At 38.6% G+C, this 22,909-nt stretch overlaps 2 protein-coding genes across 7 annotated transcripts in view; one reads left to right on the forward strand and one right to left on the reverse strand.

The window, feature by feature from the left end:
* Positions 1–12,283, reverse strand: part of TMLHE (trimethyllysine hydroxylase, epsilon) — a 114,049-nt gene extending 101,766 nt beyond the window's left edge. For 4 of the 5 annotated variants that reach the window (XM_034648923.1, XM_011216974.3, XM_002930211.4 and 1 more), the window contains exon 1: positions 12,133–12,283. The gene's annotated coding sequence lies outside the window, so the exon portion shown is untranslated. The remainder of the gene's footprint in view (positions 1–12,132) is intronic. The other variant, XM_034648924.1, reaches the window with a different exon arrangement.
* The window catches only part of SPRY3 (sprouty RTK signaling antagonist 3), a 151,841-nt gene continuing 140,595 nt past the window's right edge, over positions 11,664–22,909 (forward strand). For both annotated transcript variants that reach the window (XM_034648927.1, XM_034648928.1), the window contains exon 1: positions 11,664–11,984. The gene's annotated coding sequence lies outside the window, so the exon portion shown is untranslated. The remainder of the gene's footprint in view (positions 11,985–22,909) is intronic.

A 22,909-nucleotide genomic window follows, 5' to 3' on the forward strand; every position in this document is an offset into this window, starting at 1 on the left:
TACAAAAAGGTTAAAATGTTGCCATTTGGACAACATGGATGGACCTATAGAGTATTATGCTAAGTGAAATAAGTCAGTTAGAGAAAGACAAATACCATATGATTTCATTTATATGTAGAATCTAAAAAATAAAACAAAGGAATAAACAAACAAAGAAGCATCAGAATCAGACCTACAAATACAGAGCACAAACCGCTGGTTGCCAGAGGGGCAGGGACTGGGGGGATGGGCCAAATGGGTCAAGGGGAGTGAGAGATACAGGCTCCCAGTTATAGAATGAGTATGTCATGGGAATAAAAGGCACAGCACAGGGAAGATGGTCAACGGTATTGTAATGGTGTTGTATGGTGACAGATGGTAGCTACACTTGTGCTGAGCACAGCATAACATAGAGAGATGCTGAATTACTCTGTGGTACACCTGAAACTAATGCAACATGGTGTGCCAACTATACTCAAAAATTTTTTTAAAAGCCACTCAAGCCCAAGGCTTTTATTTCTGGTTAGGTTAAAGAAGGTCACTAAAGATTGTTTTACCGGCCCTAAAAGTGAGAATCAGCCAAATAAGCTACAAGAGCATAGCTTTAAAAACTCATCAGACTTTTGGTTTCAGCTCTGTCATGGAAAGAGCTTGGAAGTCATCAGTCCCATCCTCACAATAAGAATAAGCTGATCAAATTGAAAAGCAATGGCTCTTTTTGGACTTAGACTACTGAGGCTGCAGGGCAAACTGCCACTCCAAAATCTGGAGAGACTGGCAAATCCAGAGAGGCAAAGCCAAGGTCTATTTACCTGGAGCAGAAACTCCATTTACTTAAATGGTAATCTTGACGAATTGCTGGAGGCTGAGTGTGGACTACCTTTACAGGGAGAAACTTCTGGGATCACAGTCTTAAGGAGGAAACCACACGTTCATAGGATTTTACCTCCATGAATCCCACACCAGGTTCTTACGGTATAGGGCCCAAAACAATTCCCACATAGGGGCGCCTGGGTGATGGAGTTGTTAGGCGTCTGCCTTCGGCTCAGGGCGTGATCCCGGCGTTCTGGGATCGAGCCCCACATCAGGCTCCTCCGCTATGAGCCTGCTTCTTCCTCTCCCACTCCCCCTGCTTGTGTTCCCTCTCTCGCTGGCTGTCTCTCTCTGTCAAATAAACAAATAAAATCTTAAAAAAAAAAAAACAATTCCCACATAGTTCTGACAGGGGAGGGGGAGAGTAAACATTGCATTGTCTATAACAGGGTATTCTCCAAACAGAACTGTCCCTATAACAAAGACCTGCTCTCCAAGGGAAAAGACTTCATCAGAGTCTTAGCCCATCCGGGGAAAGGGCATTTCTCTCACTTGGGCCCTTCTCAAGCCTTTCTGTCTTACCAAGAGAGAGATGCTATCAAAAACTGTTAAGGACACAGCCCAGGGCCACAGGCCCACTATAAAACTAAGATTTAATCATGAGATTATAGAATGTATCCCCTATACCACCATGCCATCAGACTTCCGTATAAGAGCGGATTATAATGAAAGATCTGCAAGATGCAAACTCTATCTGGTAAGTAATTCTTAGGGCATACCAAGGACAAAGAGACAAAAATCAAGGACACTAGTAAAATGTGAAGACTTTGACACCCACAGCTACCACAAACATTAACCACAGCCCAACTCCTAACCAGATTAAAATAAAACCTCATACAACAGGTTATTTAATGTCAGTACCATTACATAATATATCATGCCTGGCTTTCAACAAAAAATTTATAAGGCACATTAAAAGGCAAGAAAAAAACACGGTCTGAAGATACAAAACAAGCATCAGAGCCAGACTCAGATATGACAAAGGGTTTTGCATTAACAGATATGACTAATATGTTAAGAGGTCTAATGGAAAAAGTAGGCAATACTCAAGAACAGATGGGTAAATGAAAGCAGAGATGGAAAGTCTACAAAAGTATCAAAAGAAAATGTTAGAAGTAAAAAAAACACTAACAAAAATAAAGAATGCCTGTATTATGGGAGTTGCAGGAGAAGAAGAATGGGGAAAAGGGGCAAAAGGTTTAGTTGAACAAATTATAGCTGAGAATTTCCCTAATCTGGGGAAGGAAACAGGCATTCAAGTTCAAGGGGCAAAGAGAATTCCTCTCAAAATCAACAAAAATAGGTTAACACCATGACATAATATAATGAAACTTGCAAATTACACAGATAAAGAGAAAACACTGAAGGCAGATTGGGAGATAGGGAGAGTTCCCTAACCTACAAGGGTAGACACATAAGGCCAGCAGCAGACCTATCCACAGAGAACTGGCAAGCCAGAAAGGACTGGCAATGATATATTCAACACGCTAAATGGGAAAAATATGCACCCAAGAATACTTTATCCAGCAAGCCTGTCACTCAGAACAGAAGAAAAAGAGTTTCCAAGACAAACAATAACTAAAGGATTCGTGAACACTAAACCAGCCCTGCAAGAAATATTAAAAGGGACACTTTGAGTGAAAGAGAGCCCCAAAGTAACAAAGACCAGAAAGGAACAGAGACAATATTCAGAAACAACAAATTCACAGGTAATACAATGGCACTAAATTCATACCTTTCAATAATTACTCTGAATGTAAATGGACTAAATGCTCCAATCAAAAGACATAGGGTATTAGAATGGATTAAAAAAAAAAAAAACCATCGATTCACTGCTTACAAGATACTCATTTTAGACCCAAAGACACCTCCAGATTGAAAGTGAGGGGGTTGAGAAAAATTTATCACGCTAATGGACATCAAAAGAGAGCTGGAGTAGCCATTCTTATATCAGACAAACTAGATTTTAAATGAAAGACTATAATAAGAGATGAAAAAGAACACTGTATCTAATAAAATGGCCTATCCAATAAGATCTAACAAATGTAAGTATTTACGCCCCTAACATGGGAACAGCCAATTATATAAACCAATTAATAACAAAACTAAAGAAATTCATTGACAAAAATACAATAAGAGTAGGGGACTTTAACACCCCACTCACAGCAATGGACAGATCATCTAAACAGATCAAGAAGGAAACAAGGGCTTTGGAAGACACACTGAACCAGATGGACTTAACAGATATATTCAGAGCATTTCATCCTAAAGCAGCAGAATACACATTCTTCTTGAGTGCACATGGGAGATTCTCCAGAATAGATCACATACTGGGTCACAAATCAGGTCTCAACAGGTACAAAAAGACTGAGATCATACCATGCATCTTTTAAGACCACGGTGCTTTAAAACTGGAAGTCAATCACATGAAAAAATTTGGTAGGACCACAAGTACATGGAGATTAAAGAGATTCCTACAAGAATGAATGGGTCAACCAGGAAATTAAAGAAGAATTTAAAAAATACATGGAAGCAAATGAAAATGAAAATACAACCGTCCAAAATGTTAGGGATGCGGCAAAGGCCGTCCTAAGAGGGAAGTATATAGCAATACAGGCCTTCTTCAAAAACCAAGAAAAGTCTGGGCTGCAAGGTGGTCCAACATCCACAAATCAATCAGTATGATACACCACATTAATAAAAGAAAGGACAAGAACCATATGATCCTCTCAACAGATGTAGAAAAAGCATTTGACAAAATACAGCATCCTTTCTTAGTAAAACCTCTCTGCAGTGTAGGGGTATAAGGAACATACCTCAATATCATAAAAGCCATATATATGAAAAACCCACAGTAAATATCATCCTCAACGGGGAATAGCTGAGAACTTTACCCCTATGGTCAGGGAGCATGACAGGGACGTCCACTCTCACCACCGTTGTTCTGGAAGTCCTAGCCTCAGCAATCATACAACAAAAAGAAACAAAAGGCATCCAAATCAGCAAAGAAGTCAAACTTTCACTCTTTGCAGACGACATGATACTCTATGTAGAAAACCCAAAAGACTCCACCCAAAAATTGCTAGAACTGATACAAGAGTTCAGCAAAATCACAAGACATAAAATCAACGCACAGAAGTCAGTTGCATTTCTATACACTAACAATGAAGCAGCAGAAAGAGAAATCAAGTAATCAATCCCATTTACAATGGCACCAAAAACCATAAGATACCTAGGAATAAAAACAACCAAAGAGGTAAAGGATCTGTACTCTGAAAAACTATACAACACTAATTGAAAGAAACTGAGGAAGACACAAAGAAATGGAAAAACATTCTATGCTCATGGACTGGAAGAACAAATATTGTTAAAATGTCTATGCTACCCAAAGTAATCTACACATTCAATGCAATCCCTATCAAAATACCATCAGCATTTTTCATAGAGCTGGAACAAACAAACCTTAAATTTGTATGTAACCAGAAAAGACCCTGAATAGCCAAAGGAATGTTGAAAAGGAAAACCAAAGCTGGAGGCATCACAATGCCAGACTTCAAGCTGTTTTACAAAGCTGTAATCATCAAGACAGTACGGTCCTGGCACAAGAACAGACACATAGATCAATGGAACAGAATAGAGACCCCAGAAATGGACCTTCAACTCTATGGTCAACTAATCTTTCACGAAGCAGAAAAGAATATCCAATGGAAAAAAGACAGTCTCTTCAACAAGTGGTGCTGGAAAAATTGGACAGCCATATGCAGAAGAATGAAATTGGACCACTTTCTTACACCATACACAAATATAAACTCAAAAAGGATGAAAGACCTAAATGAGAGACAGGAATTCATCAAAATCCTAGAAGAGAACACAGACAGCAACCTCTTTGACCTCAGCTTCATCAACTTCTTGCTAGACACATCTCCAAAAGCAAGAGTAACAAAAGCAAAAAGGAATTATTGGGACTTTGTTAAGATGAAAAGCTTTTGCACAGCAAAGGAAACAGTCAACAAAACTGAAGGGCAACCTGTAGAATGGGAGAAGATATTTGCAAATGTCTTATCAGACAAAGGGCTAATCTTCAAAATGTATAAAGAACTTATCAAACTCAACACCCCTCAAAAAAAAAATCCAGTCAAGAAATGGGCAGAAGACATGAAGAGACATTTTTCCAAAGACATCCAAGTGGCCAACAGACACATGAAAAAATGCTCAACATCCCCAGGTATGAGGGAAATACAAATCAAAACCACAATGAGATACCACCTCACACTAGAATGGCTAAAATTAACAAGTCAGGAAACAACAGTTGTTGGTGAGGATGCAGAGAAAAGGGAACCCTCCTACACTGGTGGCGGGAATGCAAGCCGGTGCAGCCACTCTGGAAAACAGTATGGAGGTTCCTCAAAAAGTTGAAAATAGAGCTACCCTATGACCCAGCAATTGCACTACTAGGTATTTACCCCAAAGACACAAATGTAGTGATCCGAAGGGGCACCTGTACCCCAGTGTTTATAGCAGCAATGTGCACAATAGCCAAACTACGGAAAGAGCCTGGATGTCCATTGCCAGATGAATGGATAAAGAAGATGTGGTGTGTATACACACACAAACACATACACACACACACACACACACTGGAATATTACTCAGCCATCAAAAATGAAATTTTGCCATTTGCAATGACGTGGATGGAACTAGAGGTATTAGGCTAAGTGAAATAAGTCAGTCAGAGAGAGACATATACCATATGACTTCACTTATATGTGGAATTTAAGAAACAAACCAGATGAACATAGGGGAAGGGAAAGAAAAATAAAATAAGACGAAAATTGAGAGGGAGGCAAACCATAAGAGATGCTGCACTCTAGGAAACAAACAGAGGGTTCCTGGAGGGGAATTGGGTGGGGAGAAGGGATAATTGGGTGATGGGCATTAAGGAGGGCAGTTGATGTAATGAGCACTGGGTGTTATATACAACTAATGAATCACTAAATTCTACCTCTGAAACTAATAAAAAAATAAAAAGAAATTAAAAAGAAAGTAGAGGAGAATGAAAGACTTTCTCAGACAAACAAAAATTGAGGGAATTCATCACCAGCAGTTATGTCCTGCAATAAATATTAAATGAAGTTTTTCAGGGAGAAGGAAAATGATATATATCGGAAATTTGGGTCTCCATTCAGAGGAGAAGGGCATCAGAAAAGGAATAAATAAAGGTAAAAAATATTTTAAGTGTTCTTATTCTTAACTGTTCTAAAAAATAATAGTTTAAAGTAATAAAAGTAACAATGTGATGGGTAATTACAACATATAAAAAATTTAATGCCTGGAAGAAAAACCATAGGGGATTAGAGGAAAGAATTGGGAATATTCTGTTATAAGGGTTATGCACCACATGTAAAGCAGAATAGTCTTATTTGGAGGTGGACTCAGATTAGTAAAAAATACATATATCACAAACTCTGGGAAAGCACTAAAGAAAACTTTAAAAAAGTATAATTGAAATTTTAAGAGAGAGGATAAAATGGAATCATATAAAATGCACAATTAAAGTAAGAGAAGGCAGAAAAAGAGGGCAAAAGGAAACAAAGAAGAAATGTAATATATGGACATATTAACAAAAATGGCAAATATTAATCTAAAAATATCAAGAGTCACTTTATATATAAATGGCCTAAATATATCAATTTTAAAAAAAAGATTGTCAGTGTGAACTTAAAGAACAAATATCCAACTTTATGTTTTCTCTAAGAAAGTGATTTAAACCTTCACTGGCACAAGGTGTTTAAGCACAACATGTGAATAACTTTTGGCTGACCGTTAATATATATTTGTCCAATCGACCCCAAGGAAGCTAGTCTTTAAAGTAAAAAAAAATAAATAAATAAGAATAACAACAACAACAAAATTGAGTAGAGGCACCAGAGGCTACACATTACAGGGAAGGCCAGAAGGCGGCAGAATGGCATATGCAAAATACTGAAAGATAAAACAACCCCTGTCAACCAAGTATTTTATATTCACAACACACAGAGAATTCATTGCTAGCAGACCTATCTTATAAAAACTACTAAAGGAAGTCCTTAGTCTAAAAAGAAATGACACCAGTTGGTAACATGAATCCACATGAAGAAATAAACAGCACCAGTAAAGGTATTTATGCAAGTAAACATAAAAGAGAGTATACATCATTTTTTTTTCTTTTAAAGAGCAACTACATCAAACAATAATTTAAAAACTATATTGTTGGCTTGCAATATATTAAGATGTAACTCATATTACATTAATAGGACAAAGGATGGAGGAGCAAAGCTTCCCTGTGTTACTGGAATTAAATGATTATTAATCTAAAGTAGATTATATTACATTGACATACATATTGCAATTCCCAGGGTAGTTAACGAAAAAAATAACTCCAGAAATTATAGTAAAAAACATCAAAAGTTCAATCACAGTAAGTTAACTTAATTACAGTAATTTTAATTATGATAAATGTAAATAGATCAAACAGTCCAATCAAAAGACAAAGACTGTGAGACTGGATAGAAGAACAGAATCCAAATATATGCCATCTACATTATACCCAGTTTATATGCGAAGAAATAAACAGGTTGAAAGAATAAAAGGGTGGAAAAGATGTATACAATGCAAACAACAACCATAAAAGAGTTGAAGAAGCTATGCTGAGAAAAAGAAGATATTTCATAATGATGGAAGAAGGGTCAATTCGTCAGAAAGACATAATAAGCAGAAACATGTAAAACACACATCTAACAAACTCTTCTCAACTCATTCTATGAGGCTGGTATCTTACATCAAACAAGACAAATACATCTTCAGGGAAGAAATTACACTACCGTGCTAAATCACATTACCGTGCAATGTCTCAAATGAATATAGATGCAAAATTCCTCAACAAAATGTTAGCAAACCACCAATTCAGGCATACGCATTTTATTGCACTTCTCTTTATTTCGCTTCACAGATACTGCATTTTTTTTAAAGAATTGAGGGTTTGTGGCAAACCCTGCATCAAGCAAGTCTGTTGCTGCCATTTTTTCAACAGCATTTGTTCACTTCATGTCTCTGTGTCACTCACAATAGTTCAAATTTTTCATTTATATTATATTTGTTATAGTGATCTGTGATCAACGATATTTGATGTTACTATTGTAATTGTTTTGGGGCACTGACCAAACATTCCCCCATCTCTCTCACCTTGGGCCTCCCTATTCCCTCAGGTACAACAATACTGAAATTAGGCCTATTAATAACCCTACCACGGCTTCTAAGTGCTCAAGCGAAAGGAAGAGTTACACGTCTCTCACTTTAAATCAAGAGCTAGAAATGATTGAGCATAGTGAGGAAGGCATGTTGAAAGCTCAGATAGGCAGAAAGTTAGGCCTCTTGTGCCAAACAGATACCAAGTTGTGAAGTCAAAGGAAAAGTTCTTGAAGGATATTGCAAGTGCCAACCAAGCCAGTGAACACACAAATGATATGAAAGCAAGACAGCCTTATTGCTGATATGGAGAAAGTTTTAGTCATCTTGAAAGATGATCAAACCAGCCACAACATTCCCTTAAGCCAAAACCTAACCCAGAGCAAGGCCTGAACTCTCTTCAGTTCTGTAAAGGCTAAGGGAGGTGAGAAGGCTGCAGAAGAAAAAAGTGTGAAGCTAGCAGAGCTTGGTTCATGAGGTTTAAGGAAAGAAGCCATTTCCATAACATCAAAGTGCAAGGTGAAGCAGCAAGGTATCCAGAAGATCATTAACAAAGGCGGCTACACTAAACAACAGATTTTCAACGTAGATGGAACAGCAATTCCATTCCTAGGTATCTACTTGAGAGAACTGAAAACACATCCAGCCAAAAACTTGTGCATGAACACCCAGAGCAGCCTTCTTCACAACTGCCAAAAGGTAGGAATAAACCAAATGTATGTAACCTGATAAATGAATAAATAAAACGTTGTATGCACATACAGTAGTAGCACATTATCCAGCCATCAAAAGTAATGAAGTACTGATTCATGCTACAATATGAATGAACCTTGAAATCATCATGCTAAGAAGCAAGTTGCAAAAGACCACACACTGTATGATTCCATTTATATGAAATGTCCAAGAATAGGCAAATCCATGGGCACACAAAAGGATCACATTGCCCAAAGCTAGGGGGAGTAACAAGGATTAACAGCAAATGGGCAACAGAGATGTTACTGAGGTGATGAAAATGTCAAAAGCTGGATTACAGTGATGTTTGTGACACTCAATAAATTTACTAAAAATCCTTTTAGTTTACACTTAAAATGGGTCAATTTTACAGTATGTGAATTATACCTCAATACATTTTTTTTCCTGTTTTGCCCATCCCCACCTCCTCCTCTCTGACAACCACCAGTTTGTTCTGCATTTAGTAGTCTGTTTTTGTGTTTGTCTGTTTTGTCTCGTTTGATTCCACATACAAGTGAAATTACATGGTCCTTGTTTTTCTCTGTCTGCCTTATTTCACTTAACACCCTACCCTCTAGGTCCATCCATGTTGTTTCAATACAAGAAATTGTAAAGATACTCTGGGCAGTAGAGAGCAGAAAAGAAAGTTCATCTTTTTCACAACTTATTAAGGATCATCCAGAGCTCACTGGGCTGTTGTATGTTGTTGTTTTTGCTGTGGTGATGACGGGAGTGGTGGTTTTCCCATGAGGGCTGAGGGTCAAGCAATGATTTGGATTTTTTAAAGTAAAAAAGTTTTTTAAATGACTAAATAAGTAAGCCACGGAGATGAGAAGTACAGCATAAGGAATATAGTCAATAATATTGTGATAACATGGTGTGTTGGCAGATGGTGACTCCACTTATCTTGGTGAGTATTGAGCAAAGTACAGAATTGTCGAATCGGTATGTTCGTGCACTTGAAATGAACATTGTATATCAATTACACTCCAATGATAAATAAAAATCTTTTAAATAAATGAATAAAGAACAATGTTGCTGAGGCGCCTGGGTGGCACAGCGGTTAAGCATCTGCCTTCGGCTCAGGGCGTGATCCCGGCGTTCTGGGATCGAGCCCCACGTCAGGCTCCTCTGCTGTGAGCCTGCTTCTTCCTCTCCCACTCCCCCTGCGTGCGTTCCCTCTCTCGCTGGCTGTCTCTCTCTCTCTGTCAAAGAAATAAATAAAATCTATAAAAAAAAAAGAACAATGTTGCTGGCTCAAACTTTGGAGTAGCAGTGGGGGCACAGAGAAGTGGATAGGTTTAAAACTATTCAGGAAGCAGATGTGGCAAGCTTTTGAATTGATTGTATATCGGGAATCAGGAAGAGAGAGGATGCCTCCGACTTAACATGCTTAAAGTGGAATTCCTGTTCTTCCCCCAAACTTACAGCCTTCGTTCGCTGCAAATCTCAGTGAGTGGATCAGCACGCTGGCACAGAGTAAGCATTCATTGATTGTCTTTGGAGTGAAAGAATAAATGAATAGAGTAGAAATACAGCCAAGCAAAGCATTCCCCGGTGCCTGCCAAACAGCCAGTCCTAAACTCACCCTCAAGGTCGGCTCAGCAGAAGTCTATCACAATTTCCCTCTCACTTTATCAACCGTTTGGAAAATCACCAGGTCCCATGTCCAGAAGAACACCCACCTTCCTATCAGGCACTCCTTGCCTAGAGCCTGCAGGTGTGGCACAGACCTGGAACCTCTTGTCCTGTAAATGCTTCACATGAGGGCTATGGCAGATTGTACAGCCCATATGCGCACAGGGGATGTTTGGTGTTGTAGGAACGAGGTCACAATGGCACCCGACCTGTGGATCTATGTTCACTTTGGCTTCAACCGCAAAGAGACTCTTGTTCCAAAGAGGTGTATTAATCCAGCCCCTCCCCCCACCCTCATCCTGGCAGGCAAAAAATACAACTGCCAGAAACACTACAGACACCAAGTGTCAGTTTGGATAAATTCTTGCTTCTCCCAGGGCTGACAAGCAGAGATACAGAACTGCTTGTGGTTTCCGGTACAGATACCAAAACCAGGAAGTGATCTGTCCCACTGCAGATTTCCCAGAAATAAGAATGAGATGGGCCATGCAAAGGATGCCCCCCAGACTCAACCAACCCAGCCAACATTCCTGTCATCATACTAGTTACCGGAGAGAGTATAACTTCTTTAAGTGTGATGATAAATAAACACAGTCACCTCTCAGGGTTGTGAAGACTGTAGTGTTTCGCATTATATAGGGTTGCCATTACCTTTGTAAGCAATTTCTTAATGGGGTGGAATTGGAATGACAGAATGTTGGTCCATAGTGTTTATAACTCTTTGTCTTTACAGTTAATGGAAAATAAACTGTATGTAATTTTTACTATAGTGATTCCTGAAAGGGCAATACCAGCTAAGAAGAAACTGTGACGTTTTTCTTTCAGCGATTGGTTAACAGTTAAATTGGCCAAGTCTTTTATGATGAGACTTTTGCTGGGCAGTGTACTATGTTCATTCAACACATAATGTTTTGGTCAATCATCTCATTAAAATCCTTAACAGTAAAGCATTCACAAAACCATTCCTCAGAGCTGACATTCAACCACGGCACTGAATGAACATTTTTTTTCCAGCTTTCAGGTCAGTCAGTAGTTAAAAATATTTAAAAGGCTTTTCAGAGTTGTTTAGTAATGGAGAGCACTTCCCGACTAACTTTTCCAATGCCCTGCCTCGTCACTCCCGACTTTTGCTAGGGTTCTTGCTCAGGAGGGGCACACAAAGGGTAAAATCTGGGCAGAGAACACTAGTGGATATTATAACGAAAGAAAGTCAGTGCTGCAAGGTTTTGCAGACAGCCGAGTTCCACCTTTCACTCCACCGCCAAGCAGTGTAACTTGAACAGGTTAGGGACTCTCTGAAAGCTAGATACCAAGACAGTGACAAAGCCAGGCCTGGGAAGTCGGATCGAATTTGAAACAATGAACGCTGGGCGTCAGTCCCAACGGGAGCTTGCTCCAGCTCCTCCAGCACTTCCCGAGCGCTAGGCCCATCGGGCCCTGCGCTGATCTCCGAGCCCACTTCATCGCGCAACTGGCATAAACTGTGACGACAACCCTGCGGCAAGGCAGGAGTGGCCTTCTCCTCTACAGGGGTTAAGGTAAGTACCACCGTCCTGGGGCGGAGCAGACGGGATGGGAGCCATCCCCCTCGCCCCCCGCGCCAGGCCTTAAAGCGAGCGCCTGGGCAAACCCAACCACCGCACCCACCAAAAACACCCCTTCCCCGACCCACGGGACAGGACTCACCTGTGCTGGAGGTCGCGACTCCCAACTCAGCAAAACGGGAGGAACCGTAAGCAAAGAGAGTCTTGGGAGGCAGCCTTACGCCCGTCTTTGCTTTTTCCCAAAGACTATCGGCCCCGCGCTCCCCTCCCCCAGTCCGTTAGGGCCCAGGAGCCGAGAGGCCCCGCCCCACTTCTTCCGGCCCGGCCGTGTGCGGTGGGCGCCTGTGCGCCCTGGATCGGGCCGGCGCTGCGGGGGCATGCTAGAGCCTCGGATTCAGAAGGGTCACGGTGGCGTGCTCTAGTCAATCGCTTTCGTTTAACGGGTTTGGAGCCACAGGCGTAGAGAGGAAAATAGCTGGGCCCATAAAACTACGCTGCGTGGAACACCCGGGTCTCCTTGTTTGCCTTTTCAGTGCTCTTCCTGAGTCTCCCCCTTATCGAGGTTGCTTATTGAGGACCAAAAAGTGCATTGAAATAGCATATACAATGGAGATCCAGAGCAGAGGGGGAAAAATCTAGAGCAAGAACAAACAAATATAATATGCAGACATTGAAAAATGGGAAACAGCAGTATTGCAGTTATTAGAAATGAAAAACAATTAGTCTAATGTCAGATGCTGATGATGAAACGGTTTGCAGAAGTCAGGATCAACAAAAGAAGCAAATGCCTTCATACTTTTGCCCTGGAATTCTTTCTGTCAGATGCTCTGCCACTACTTGTTCTTTTGCAAAAACTGCTACTCATTATTTTGACTCACTTGGATATTACCTGCTCTGTGAATCATTCTCTGTTTTCCAAGATAAATTTCTGTTCTTTTCCATGGGTTCAATATACCCAATGGACCCAGTACAGGCCTCCAGTATAACAATTATCATTCTGGATTATAATTTCTCCCTTTGCATGCCTGTGTCCTTCAATGAACAAGTGGTCTCTTGAGACCAGAAAAGAAATTGCATTTTTCAAATTTATTTTCCAAGACCCTAGCACAGAACCTAACTTATAGTATGTATTTAGTGAATATTTATTGAAAATTGTCTAGAGTCAGTGATTAGACAGAAAAAAAAACGCTATAGCTAGGATGTGAATTAATACACAGAGGAATAACTGAATAAGGTGAGGTTCTAGACTCAGGCTGGTATTCATGCAAATATTAATGAGTGCCTACTGTACATCAGGTGCTGTTTTAAACTTTGGGTATAAAATGGTAAACAAAAAGCAGGTAGAGTCCATGCTCTTATGGAACTTAAAGAACTGATAGGGATTGGCCAGGCAAACAGGAAAAAGAACATTCCAGACAGAAGAAACATGATCAAAGGGCATGATCAAAGGTCCTATAACAGGAAGGAGCACAACAGTAGCAATTAGAGTGAATAAGATCAATAAAGGTAAAGTGAAATCAACAGATAGAAAGTACCCAGAAAGAGGCAAGAGGTTGATAGATAAAGCCTTAATATTAAGGGTTGGAAAAAGAAGCCAGTCGCCTTAGTAATAGTAACTAACATCTATTAAACCTGCCTTATATGCCAAATGCTGAGGTGTTTTATAACGGACTCTTAAGGTAGTTAATATTATCGTCCCTGCTTTAAGGGTAAAGAAACTGGGGCACAGATAAGTTAAACAATTTTACCAGGATCACAGAGCAGTTAAGTTTCAGAGCTGAGATTCAAACCTGGGTAATCTGGCTCCAAACCTGAACACAGGAACTGTAATGAAAGCACAAGTAAACACTACAAAGAACTCTTTCACAAAATATGTTCGTTGTTCCCAGATATGTGGCATCTATGAGAAACAACACTAAGAGCTTCAAGAAACAATATCCTGGAGTCAAACTGTAATGCTCTAGACAGAAGACTTTGGTTGGTATTGGCGGTAATAGTGGTGCCTTTAGTAGATGATACCATCAAGCACTAATGATCATAACATTGGACATCAGCAGCAAGCCAGAATAGATGAAGAAAATAAATGTCCTAAGTGCTACTTTGTGAGACATACATGAGACTTTGGGCAAAGGACTTTACCTCTTTGACCCTCGATTTCTGATTTCACAAATGGACATAGTAATAGTATCTATATTATAGGCTTGTGATGATTAAATGAGATGTTGTGTATCAAGTACCTAGCCATGTCTGACACACAGTAAATCCTCCACGAGTATAGGCCGCTATGATTATGATTATTAATCTCATAACGATGCATTTTAGTGACTGAAGGAAGGGAGGTATGACCAACCAGAGAAGATGTGGTTTAGTTACAATTGGAGGCAGGTACCGTGGACTATCAGACAAATATTGAATGGGTGGTGAAACAAAAGTTAATTTCCTCCACTTGGCATCAATTGCATTTTTAGTTAGCACTTACTATTCTGTATTACAATTGTTTACTTGTTGATTTCCCTTATTACAATTTGTATGTGCTTGTTGTTGAATGACTGAATTAATGTCTGAATAAAAATCAAGGTACACATGTGCTAAAAACAAAAACAAAAAAACAAAAACGAGAAATGGTAGTAGCTGGGTCCTTTTACGTCTTAGCCCCAACGGCCTTCCCCATGTTCCTGGAATACACCAGGCTTGTTCCTGCTCTGCTTCCAAAACTATAATCTGCTCATCCATTTGTCTCCACCTGTGCCGATGACACTTGAGGCCGAGGGTTGGCAATTTTTTTCTGTAAATGGTCAGATAGTAAATATTTTAGGCTTTGTGGGACACATATAGTCTGTCTGTCACTACCTGATCCTACTTCATTGAGCAAAAGCAGCCACAGACAACACTTAAAGTATGAGTGTGAATGTATGCCATTAAGCTTTACTTACAAAAATAGGTAAGAGGTAGAATTTGGCCCGTGGGCTGTAAGTTGACAACTGTGCCCTAGACCAAATCAGCACCATTCTTGCATGAACTATTATATAAGACTGATGTGTAGGAGCTCTCATCTTTGGCCAACGTTGATATCTTAGTTTTATCAGCATCTTAATGAAGCTTTCATGCTCTCCATGTTCTTAACCTTAAGAGTTGTTGGAAAGTGATTCAAATTGTGTATTGTGATTTTGAATTTTGATTTATCAAAGTGGTCCTTAAAAGAACCAGCTACTAGTGATCTTTGAAAAGTTTAAAAATAATTACGAGAAAAAAAGATTCATATTAAAAGTAACCTTCATTATGTAACTAAAAGTGACTTTTAATCAGAAAATAAATATTCTGGGCATAGTGCAATGTTGAATTTGGCTGAGGCTTTGGTCTATGACAACAATTCTATATCCTCTGTACAGAAATAAGTAAATGCTAAAACTCAAAAATCATCTAGGCCATGCAAAATTCTTCTCATCTACTAATGGACAAAAATTTGGTAAAAACTGAAAAGTATATTAATTTGTGTCTGAGGATATGAACAAGGTATGAACATTTATGACTAAACAGAAATATGAGAAATATGACTCAGCACAAACTCAGTAGCCCGTGCAATAATTTTTGCAACGAAGAGGTATTTCATTAGTTGAAAGGGACAAAAACCTACCTGAAACTAATTTAAGTGAAAGAGAGAAGTTTGTGAAAAGATAATGGTGTGTCTCACAAAATTTAAGGAGTGGAACAATCAAAATTTGGAAAGGACAAGGTACAGTTAGGCCTCAAGAATGGTCAAAACCAAGTCTTCAAATGCCATTATGGCTCTATCATTCTTTTATCTGTATTCTCCCTGTACATTTGTGTTTGCTCTCGTTCTTTCTCCCCCTCTCTCTCCTCTTTCTCTCTCTTCCTACACCTTTCTTTCTCTCTCCTCCCCTAATCTCCTTTAAAAGCTTCCTTTGTTTCTCAAGTCCATGCAATAGGAAGTACAGTTATTGACACCCTCCTAAATTTTCATCTTACAGCTTCAACCACTGGAGAGAGACACTATGCCACATTGGGTCCTCTGAAAAGCAGATGCAAGATGGAATTACAAGTCCAGAGGTCTATTGTGGGTAATGATTAAGAAAATACAGAGGAAGAGCAGGAGTAGGCAGGGATAGAATTCAGACTACAATGCAGGTCTGACACTTGTTAAAGGAGAAGAAATTAAGGAGAAATGGGTAGAAAGTGCCTCCGCTTGCAGTGCAACTCTATGGAAGTCACAGCCAGCCCAACTGGGAACTCTAGAGCAAAAATTGCTAATTATAAGAATCCCACATTGGGCATAAATGGCCCTAGTGTCCCTTTTGTGTTCAGAAATTGCCTGGAGATGCCTAGGATGGGAATGGCCTTGAATCAAACAATACAAAAATATCCCAAAAGTGCTATACCTGGAGGCTATTGTCTGACTTCACTGTTCACGGTAGGTTTTCTCTTGGAAGAAAATCTGAAACGCAGCTGCCATAGACATTATGGTCCCATATCCATAAATCTGGGAGAAGGATTTGTCATTGAAGTTTAAGTCTGGTGCCCATCCAAAGCCAATTAATTGTAGCTAAGCGAGTGATTCCACATTATAATAAAAGGTGACCAACCATCCCAGTTTGCCTCAGACTGAGAGATTCCCTGGGATGTGAGACTTGGCTAAAACTGGGATACTGTAGTTTAAACTGGGACGGTTAGTTATCCTAGTGGTACCCATGTTAATAGGCATGGGAAAGACATTGAAGACAATCCTATAGGATTGTGTACTGTATAAACAATTGTATTTTACTGCATTTTATGGAGGAAAATTCTATGATATAGTGGTTTTATTGGATTAGAATTTATGAAGGTCTCAGAACTATCCCCTTGACGATGCCAAAGATATCAACTTTATTTCTTGCCATGTTAAGTCTCTTGTGTATTTATACATGCTTCAAACATCTAGAATACTTTTCTCACTGAAACCTGCTTACCGTTCTTACCACTGTTAGAGAGAAATGCCTCTTCCCCATTGCTTTGGTCTCTACAAGGAAGGAGTTCTCTAAAGAAGATTAAATCACATAATAAATGCTAAGCACCTAACATGAGCATGACATAAAGTAACAGCTTGCATCAGTCAGGGCTCTTAGTTGCATACAACAGAAGCTGAATCTGCATGATTTAAGCAAAAAAAAAAGTTTAATCTGTATTGTTAATGGCAGTAGACTTGCACTTGTACTGTTACAAAAATCATTAAACCTCATAAAATATGCAAGGAAACTGTTTACAGGTATTGAACAGTAGTCAGCACACAACTGTGATCTACAGAAGAGAAACTCACAAGGTAAGCCCCCAGGACCGTCCCATTCTTTGCCTGGTGTCAATTTTCTGACCCCAACATAGGGAGCTAGATTCCAAAATGAGCTTGGCAGTCTCACTAGGTTCAGGAGGCAAAGATCAGAGTTCAGAGTAGTTTATTTCTGGGCTCTCTAGTCTTTTATTTTTTTAACATTTTCTATTTTTTTCATTTTATTGTTATTTACTTTTTATTTTATTTAAATTCAATTAGCCAACGTATAGTACATCATTAGTTTTTGGCGTAGTGTTCAATGATTCATTAGTTGCATATAACACCCAGTGCTTATCACATCACATGCCCTCCTTAATGCCCACCACCCAGTTACCCCATCCCCCCACCCATCTCCTTTTCCACAATCCTCAGTTTGTTTCCCAGAGCCAAGAATCTCTCATGGTTTTTTTCCCTCTCTGATTTCTTCCCATTCACTTTCCCCTCCCTTCCCCTATGATCCTCTATGCTATTTCTTATATTTCACATATGAGTGAAACCATATAATTGTCTTTCTCTGCTTGACTTATTTCACTTAGCATAATACCCTCCAGTTCCATCCATGTGGATGTAAATGGTAGGTATTCATCCTTTCTGATGGCTGAATAATATTCCATTGTATATATGAACCACATCTGCTTTATCCATTCATCTGTTGAAGGACATCTCATCTCCTTCCACAGTTTGGCTATTGTGGACATTGCTGCTATGAACATTGGGGTTCAGGTGCTCCTTCTTTTCACTACATCTGTATCTTTGGGGTAAATACCCACTAGTGCAATTGCTGGGTTGTAGGGTAGCTCAGTTTTTAACTTCTTGAGGACCTCCATATTGTTTTCCAGAGTGGCTGTACCAGCTTGCATTCCCACCAACAGTGTAAGAGGATTCACCCTTCTCCACATCCTCACCAACATCTGTTGTTCCCTGTCTTGTTAATTTTAGCCATTCTGACTGGTGTGAGGTGGTATCTCATTGTGGTTTTGATTTGTATTTCCCTGATGCCAAGGGATGTGGAGCATTTTCTAATGTGTCTGTTGGCCCTTTGTATGTCTTCTTTGGAGAAATGTCTGTTCATGTCTTCTGCCCATTTCTTGATTGGATTTTTTGTTCTTTGGGTGTTGAGTTTGATAAGTTCTTTATGGATCTTGGATACTAGCCCTTAACTGATATGTCATTTGCAAATATCTTCTCCCATTCCATAGGTTGCCATTTAAATTTGTTGACTGTTTCCTGTGCCATGCAGAAGCTTTTTATCTTGATTAAGTCCCAATAGTTCATATTTACTTTTGTTTCCCTTGCCTTTAGAGACAGGTCTTGCAAGAAGTTGCTGCGGCCAAGGTCAAAGAGGTTACTGCCTGTGTTCTCCTCTAGGATTTTGATGGATTCCTGTCTCCCATTTAGATCTTTCATCCGTTCTGATTCTAATTTTCTGTATGGTGTAAGGAAATGGTCCAGTTTCATTCTTCTGCATGTGGGTGTCCAATTTTCCCAACACCATTTGTTGAAGAGACTGTCTTTTTTTCCATTGGATATTCTTTCCTGCTTTTTTGAAGATTAGTTGACCATAGAGTTGAGGGTCCATTTCTGGGCTCTCTATTCTGTTCCATTGATCTATGTGTCTGTTTTTGCGCCAGTACCATGCTGTTTTGATTACTACAACTTTGTAATACACCTTGAAATCTGGGATGGTGATACCTTCAGCTTTGTTCTTTCTCGGGATTACTTTGGCTATTTGGAATCTTTTGTGGCTCCATACAAATTTGGTACTATTTGTTCTAGTTCTGTGGAAAATGCTGTTGGTATTTTAATAGGAATTGCATTGAATCTGTAGATTGCTTTGGGTATATGGACATTTTTGGACATTTTAACAATATTAATTCTTCTAGTCCATGAGATTGATATATCTTTCCGTTTGTGTGGTCTTCAATTTCTTCATCAATGTTTTATTGTTTTCAGAGTGCAGGTCTTTCACCTCCTTGGTAAAATTTGTTCCTAGATATTTTATTATTTTTGGTGTAATTGTAAATGGAATTATTTTCTTAATCTTTCTGCTACTTCATTATTGGTGTTTGAGAATACAGTCAATTTCTGGGTATTAATTTTGTATCCTGCAACTATACTGAATTCATTTATTACTTTTAATAGCTTTTGGTAGAGTCTCTAGGGTTTTCTATGTATAGTATCATGTCATCTGCAAATAGTGGCAGTTTAATTTCTTCCTTTCCGATATGGATGCCTCATTTCATTTTGTTGTCTGATTACTGTGGCTAGGACTTCCAGTACTATGTTGAATAAAAGTGGTGAGGATGGACATCCTTGTCTTGTTCCTGATCTTAGAGGAAAAGCTCTCAGTTTCACCACTGAGTATGATGTTAGCTGTGGTTTTTTCACACATGGCCTTTATTATGTTGAAGTATGTTCCTTCTAAACCCACTTCATTGGGAGTTTTATCATGAATGGATGTTGAGTTTTGTCAGATGCTTGTTCTGCATGTATTATGAAAATCATATGATTTTTATCCTTCATTTTATTGATGTGGTGTATCATGCTGATTGATTTGTGAATGTTGGACTAACCTTACATCCTTGGAATAGATCCCAGAATGTCTGACTTTCTTATTGGGTTACTTTGTTTACTCTTATTATTATAATCCTTCATACATTCTAGATATAAACACTTTTCTATTCCATATGCAGTAAAAATCTTCAATCGCTTTGTGACTTGGCTTTCATTCTCTTAATGGTCTTTTGAATTGACAAACATAATTTGTTAATTTTAATGCAATACAATTTTACAATCTTATTCTTTTTATGTCCTGTTTAAGAATTCATGGTCATGGGGGCGCCTGGGTGGCTCAGTCGTTGGGCGTCTGCCTTCGGCTCAGGGCGTGATCCTGGAGTCCTGGGATTGAGCCCCACATCAGGCTCCTCCACTGGGAGGCTGCTTCTTCCTCTCCCAATCCCCCTGCTTGTGTTCCCTCTCTCGCTGGCTGTCCCTCTCTCTCTCTGTCAAATGAATGAATAGAATCTTAAAAAAAAAAAGAATTCATGGTCATGATAGTCCTCCCTCATATATTCTGGAAACCTTATTGTTTTGTCTTTTATTCTTAGATATACAACCTACCTATAATTGGGGATTTTGTTTGTTTGCTTGCTTATTTTGTATAGTAAGAGGTAGGGCCTCATTTTGTTTTTTTCCAGGTGGATTTCCCATTGATCCAGCACCATTTATTGAAAAAACTCACCCTTTCCGTACTCTTGGGCAATGCCACCTTTGCAATAAATTCAGTATCTAAATATGCATGGGTCTGTTTCTGGACTCTCCTTTCCATTCCAATGGCCTATTTGTCTATTTGTGTACCAAAACCCGAAGTCCTAATTAAACTGGCTTTATAATCTTTCTTGTTAGCCCATAGTCCATCTTCTTCTCTTTCAAAGATGTCTTGGCCTTGTGCATTTCTATATAAACAATCAGGTTGTCAAATCTCACAAAATAAACTTGTAGAGATTTTGGTTGATATTAAATTATATCTATGTATCAATCTGGAGGGAACTAACATTTTTTCATATTGTCTTCTATATCTTCAATATGATAGTGCTGGTTATCTTCTAATTACTCATTCAAACCCATCATTCTATTTCATCCTGACCACTGTTCTAAGCATATGGACTATGTTAATGGAATTCTTTGGCCCCAGCTTCTGGTTAGGTTTGGCCAGTGGGGTACCCCAGAAGGAGATCACAACGAGAGGGGAGGTGAGGTCAGAGTATTTATTCCTCTGAGTCTCTCCTTGAAAGGTTGTCTTGTGCTGTCCTCAACTGAAATTATTGCTTATTTTAAAGCATCTGTCTCTACAGGACTTACTCTTTTGGGGTTCTAATAACTCTTTCCTCTCCTTGTCCCTCCTGGACTAGGCTTGGTAACCACAACCCCGCTGTTATTAGCCCTAGGTCCTATGGTATCCTTGTGGTTCCCCTGTGATATACTATACCGTTGTAAATAGTTACTTTTGTAAATACCCTTTCCCCAATTATCCTAATTGAATAATCTCTTTTCTATGGGAATCCTAACTAATGCAATGGTATAGCCTTCTATTTATTTGGATCATCTTGGAGTTCTCTCAATAATGCTTTAGATTTCTATGTGGAACTCTTGCATATCCTTAATTTGGTTTATTCATACATATTTGATAAACTTTGATTCTATTGTCAATGTTTTTGATATTGCATTTTAATTTTTTCTCCTAGTATATAGAAAAACAAGTGATATTTATCTTGATTTTAATGCTTATCTTTTTAAAAAGATTTTATTTATATATTTATTTTTTTAGAGTGTGAACAGGGGGAGGGGCAGGGGTAGAGGTAGAAACAATCCCAAGCAGATTCCATGCTGAGTGTGGAGCCCAATATGGAGTCTGATCTCACGACCCTGAGATCATGACCTGAGCCAAAATCAAGAGTCGGAGGCTTAACCAACTGAGCCAGGCAGATGCCCCATTATCTTTTTAATTTTAATAATTTTAACTTAATTTGGAATTCAATGTACACAATATAGTTAAAATAATGACACTTTCATTTCTTAATTTTCAATCCTTATATATTTTATTACTATTTCTTACTTTATTTAATTAAATACAATTTTGAATAGGAGCGCTGCTAGCATACCTTTTTGTCTCACTTCCAACCTTAGGAAGAATGCTTCCATTATTTTACCATTAAGTACAATATGCAGTATATGTTTTTACGGTTACCCTTTTTCAGATTAAGGCAGTTCCCTTCGATTCCTAGTTTGTCAATGTTTCTAAAAATTATTATTATGAACAAATGTTAAACTTTGTGAAATTCTTGTTCTGCATATATTAAGATGATGATTATTCTGTTAATGTTGCAAATATATGCAAACAATGAATCATGGAACACTACATCAAAAACTAATGATGTACTGTGTGGTGACTAACATAACATAATAATAAAAAATGTTGCAAATATACTGATTTTCCTTTTTAATTTTTAATTTGAGTGTAGTTGACACATAATTTTACATTAGCCTCAGGTGTACAACATAATGATTCAACATCTTCGTATGCTATGCTATGCTCACCACAAGTGCAGCCACAATCCATCCCCACACAACACTTTCACAATATCATTGATTAAATTTTCAAATGTTAAGCCAACCTGGCATTCCTGGAATTAACCCCATTTGTTAATGATATATTATACTTTTTGTGTGTTGCTGGTTTGGGGAGCTAATATTTTCCTAGGACTTTTGCGTCTATGTTTATGCATAAGACTAGCCTGCAATTTACTTCTTTGATAATGTCACTGTAAAATTTTTAATCAATATTGGGTTGGCCTCAAGAAACAAGATGGAATGTTTTTCCTATTAGCTATTCTCTGAGAAAGTTTCAGTAATTTTGGTGGGTTTTTTCCCCCTTTAAATGTGTATAGAGTTATCAGTAAAGCCATCCAACCTAGAATTTTCTTTATAGGAAGAAAATTATTTACAGCTTCAATTTATTTAATGACACTAGGACAACTGAGATTTTCTATTTATTTTTGTGATAATGTGGTAAATTCTATTTTTTTTCTAGAAATTCGCC

Source organism: Ailuropoda melanoleuca, chromosome X, assembly GCF_002007445.2.
Source record: "Ailuropoda melanoleuca isolate Jingjing chromosome X, ASM200744v2, whole genome shotgun sequence".
In the NCBI taxonomy this organism is placed as follows: domain Eukaryota; kingdom Metazoa; phylum Chordata; class Mammalia; order Carnivora; family Ursidae; genus Ailuropoda; species Ailuropoda melanoleuca.